This window comes from Elephantulus edwardii, unplaced genomic scaffold (genome assembly GCF_000299155.1).
Source record: "Elephantulus edwardii isolate Elephantulus edwardi_28Jun2011 unplaced genomic scaffold, EleEdw1.0 scaffold00041, whole genome shotgun sequence".
NCBI classification, from domain to species: domain Eukaryota; kingdom Metazoa; phylum Chordata; class Mammalia; order Macroscelidea; family Macroscelididae; genus Elephantulus; species Elephantulus edwardii.
Window position 1 is genome coordinate 20,330,712 of NW_006399791.1, and position 5,026 is coordinate 20,335,737.

General features: G+C 38.9%; 1 pseudogene; it reads left to right on the top strand.

Annotated features, from left to right (window-relative positions):
* The first annotated feature begins 597 nt into the window (after positions 1-597).
* The window catches only part of LOC102861430, a 36,650-nt pseudogene continuing 32,221 nt past the window's right edge, over positions 598-5,026 (top strand).

The following is a 5,026-nucleotide window of genomic DNA, read 5'->3' on the forward strand; positions in this document are numbered from 1 at the left end:
CCAGGAAGGGAGTTCATCAGCAATGTGTCCTGTCTCTATGCCTTTTCAATCTATATGCAAAACAGATCTTTCGGGAAGTTGGGTTTTATGAGGAGGAATGTGGTATCAAAATTGGTGGTATCAAAATTGGAGGAAGACTACAGCAGCCTACTTTATGCAGATGATATAACCCTGCTTGCTGAAAATGAAGAGGACTTGAAGTGCTTGCTGCATAAGGTCAAAGATTGTAGTTTTTAATAGGGATTGAAGTTCAACATCAAGAAGCCAAATATCCTCTCCCCTGGGCCAATTGGCAGCACCATGATGGATGGAGAAGAGACTGAGGTTGTTAACAGTTACAGCTTTATCCAAAATCAACAATCTTGGCACTAGCAGTCAGGAAATCAAAAGACAAGTTGCATTACATAAATCTGCTATCGGGGACCTCTCCAAAATACTGAAAAGTAATGATGTCAGTCTAGAGACTAAGGTGTGCCTGATTCAGGCCATGGTCTTTGCAAGTACTTGCTATTCATCAGAGAGCTGGACAATTACTAAAGGTGATAGAAAGATTGATGTCTTTGAGTTGCGGTGCTGGAGAAGAGTCTTGAACAAACCATGGGTAGCCATGAAAACAAGTAAGTTTGTCTAGAAGAGGGTGAAACCAAGTTTCTACTTGGAAGCTAGGATTTTGAAGCTCTGTCTCTCATATTTGTTCATGTGGCCAAGAGAGACAAATCCTTGGAGAAGGACATACTTCTCAAATGGTAGAGAGAAAGCACAGAAGAGGAAGACTCAGCATGAGATGGATTAATACGTAAATAGAGGCAATTTGGGGTAGATGTGTCAGAATCAGTGAGACTGGCTCAGGACAGGGCAGGCTTCACAGCTGTTGTACATATGCTTGCTATAGGTAGCAGGTGACTCCATGGCACATAACAGCATAACATTAAGAAAAGTGTTGTTATTATTATTATTTTCCAAAGAGCCTTTGTCCTGCACTGGTTAAGTGCTCAAATGCTAAAGAGAAGTTCAATAGTTTAAACCCACCAGATGCTCCATGGTGGGAAAAAGATGTGGCCCTCTATCACAAAATTTACTATCTTGGAAGTTCTACAAGGCAGTTCTACTTTCTGTCAAAGGAGTGTTATGAGTTGAAATAGACTTAGAGCAATTTATTATTTGGTTTGGGTTTTTTCCCCTAATTTTGACTATTATTATACAATATTTGGAGGAGCAGTTAGTTTAGAATATCTCCCTTAGTAGTATGAATAGTTAGGTTATGCTACTTACTAAAAAGTTGTTGTTGTTGTTGTTAAGTGCCATCCAGCTGTAGACAACTCATAGCCACACTATGAATGAAAGACCTGAACACTTGTATAACTTTCATTGTTTCTCCAGGTTCATAGAGTTTCTGGAGGCAAGCTATTTCAGAATTGAATACCACTCTTGCTTCCAAGCTTGTTTTAATTGGGAAGCTCCACCAAACACTGTCCACCACGGGTAACCATTATTGCATTTGACACATCAGTGTCACAGTCAGCAACCATGAGTTACCTCTGTACAGCAAAAGGACATACTACTGCTATACCACCTAGAAGAATTTTTGACCAAAAATAATTAAAACCAGGATTCCAAACTGGATTCCAGCCCCATACTGCTGACCAAAAGTGTTTTTTAAATAGGAGGCCAAATCAAATCAATCCATTAGCGAGCCAACATTCCACCTAATCCTCACCAGAAACAGCAAACAAACCTTTCAGAATCCAGCAGCTTCAGATGACCTCCAAGCTGGGTTAGGGGCTTGATTTCACTGAACATTACCACAAGAGAGAGACCCGGTAATCTATTTTCATAAAATTACAGGCAAGAAATCCCAATGGAGCAGTTCTACTCTGTAACATATTTGGTTTTCACAAGTTAGAACTGACTTGATGGCAACAGGTTTGGTTATTTCTTTGTTTATGATAAAGTTGCATTGAATTCATCAAGTACTATAAATGACAAATGTTTCTGGACTCTGAGCTGAGTATGCAGGATCTTCTGGAAATATCAGGCAGGTGAAGTTTGATTTCGTTCTTTTCTAAGAATTTAGTCCCTTTATTGCTCGTGTAGCTGGAAAGTTCATTCCTTTTGCCAAACAAGTTGTTTTCTTTCTCCTGACAAAAAGCAGATCAGCAAGTTTTCATATTGCACTATTTTCAATGGCTGGAACACTGACATTTTATAACAAGAAAAAAAACTTGAAGTTTTTCAACATTTGGAAAAGAAGGGCTTGTAAAACCTTTCACATCCATTTACCATCTGGAAAAACAAGATTTTACAGTTCAGCCTGACGATGTTTAGTCATCAAGTATCTTGGAAAATAAACCAAACCCCTTTCTTAATATATTTCCTTTACAGGACACTGCCTATTCTCCTTTCTACAACTTTACAGGTACAGAGAATTTATCATGGAAAATGATCAGAAGCATATATGCATGGTCAATACCACACACTTTTTCTTAGGGAATGTTTTGAGGCTAGGTGAATTTACATGAGTAAAACCCCAAATATCTCATATTTCCTCACTAAATTCCACAGTGTTTATTAATTCAATCATTAATGGATTGCTACTCATGTGCCAAGCACTGTGTTGTGTAGGTTAATTCAGATGGGAATCTATGCGTTCTCATCCTTATGAAATAGGGGTCCAGCTTATGCATAGTCTTATAGCTTTCCCCATACTTCCTCAGAGCTTGAACAAATGGATTCCTCCTGCTTCCCAGGAATCATCAGACTTGTGGAAAGAGTGATTGATTTCCTTCACGTGAGAAAGGTGGGCTTTCCTGAATCCACTAGATGCATGTTGAGGTAGGACACCCTCAAAATGAGCTTAAATTACTGTCTTAGATTGAGTTCTCTAAAAAAGTCTACAAAGCGCTCTTGTGCACGCTCGCTCTCTCTCTCTCTCTCATACATATACATATTTAAAACACAAACTCATGGCATTGGGTCACAGCTGACACTCTGTTGGGTTTCTGAGACTATAGAAGACATGGAAAGAGATCGTCCATCTTTCTCCCTCAGAATTGCTGGTGGATTTGAACCATTGGGAGAGACACAGATTTTGTGGGGGTGGGGGTGGAGTGGGGGGGGTGATGCACATGCATGAGTGTATGGAGAGAGAGAGAGAGAGAGAGACAGACAGACAGACAGACTCTTACCTACTTATCTCAAGGAAATGGCCAAATGCTAGATGCTAATAAGTTCCAAGTCTGAAGGTCAGATGTCAGGATAAAGACTTCTTCTGATTCAAGTAGGCACAAGGGCTTACAAAGACAAGACTGACAAATTACATGACAGGCTGCTTGGTGTCTTTTGAAGCTTACAAATCTACATTATCAGTCAATATGGCAAGCCACTTGCTCAAGTCCAAAGAACCAGAGATCAAATGGTGACAAAAAGAATCCTGATCAAACAAAAAAAAAAGAAAAAAAGAAAAAAACAGCAAGTATAATTTATCAAATGTCTCTATATATATTCAATTCAGGCCATGCTCTCAAGGGAATTCCCTTTCAACAGATTGACCGCTTATAGTAGATCTTATTTTGGAGATGATTACATTAAATCTCATTAAGGGAATGGCTACATCATAATTTCCAAATCAGATAATCACAGGCAGTTAAGCATCTACACAAACTTAACCATCACCAAGGTGCTAAATGATGCTGCAGGAAATTGACTGATTAATTTCAGTCTATAAGTTGGTGGTCTGAACCCAATATAAAAATACATACTGTATATTGAGGTTTTCTTCATTTTCTCCACAATCATAAGAACCTGCCTTCATCATAGGATGCTGGAGGCTAGGTGTGTTAGCTATTAAGTCCAAACAAATTTGTGCATTTCTTTAGTGATGATTCTAAAGTTGGAAGCAGGTATTTCTTTTTATTAGGACTCTAGGTGAGCTGGAGACTTATACTTCTTCTTTCCCCTAATGAATAAATATATTGCTGTGACTGCCTCTTTTGAGATTTGAGGAGTGTTGTTTTATTTTGTTGAGTTTAAGGCAAGGAGAAGAAACTTTATTTCACATACATTGAGCATTTTGTTAGGAGCCATCTGTCCTTAGAAAATGATATCATGAAGGTGAAAGCAGATTGTCGTGAAAGAGGAGAAGACCCTCGATGAGATGGAGTGACATAGAGCGTTGTTGAAGTTTGTGAAGACTGCACAGGAAAGAGCAGTTTTGATCTGTTGTCCACAGGCAGGTATGAGTTGAAGTGGACTCGATGGTACCTAACAGCAACAACCTAACAACTTCACAAAGGTTTGAAGGTGTGACCTTTTGGAAGTAGATTTCTAGGCTTGTTTTTCACCTGTAGGTGGATTTTAAACTACTAACCTTTTGTTTAGTAATTGCTCTTTACCGTGCTAGCCTATAACTTCTTATATGTCCAAAAGTTCTAAATATGCAATTCTTGCACCAGAAACATAAGCGTCACTCAGAAAGAAGTAATTTTTCAGCTTTGCATTACATTTACTAAATGAGAGAGTGTGAGATGAGGTGTTTCAATTAAGTCCTCCAGGTAGTGCTGGGCCCACTGTCTAGGACAGGATTTTTGCACTTCATCATGTGAACCTCCACAGCCCCCCTCCTATTCCATGGTCAAGAAATTAGACAACACCAGACTAGGCTAAAGATTTAAGAAGGTAAAAAAAAAATCATTCAAATAGTGGTTCTTATTGATCAGGTAAAAACAACAACAACAACAAACAAGGAAATTGTTTCCTTGAGTCAATTCCAATTGTGGCACCATCATGTATTGCGAGGAGACATGAACCGCACCAGATTTTCTTGGCTGTCATCATTACTGAAGCAGATTACTTGGCCTATCTTCTGGGTCCATACAGATTAGGTGTGAGCCATCAATTTCTTGACTCACCTAGCAACACTGTATTACTCAGGGACCTTATGCTAACCATTTTCGTCAAGATAATCTTCACCTTAGTTCTTGAAGCATAATAAATTACTAACCAATATTTGTTCAGTGAAGGTGGTTTG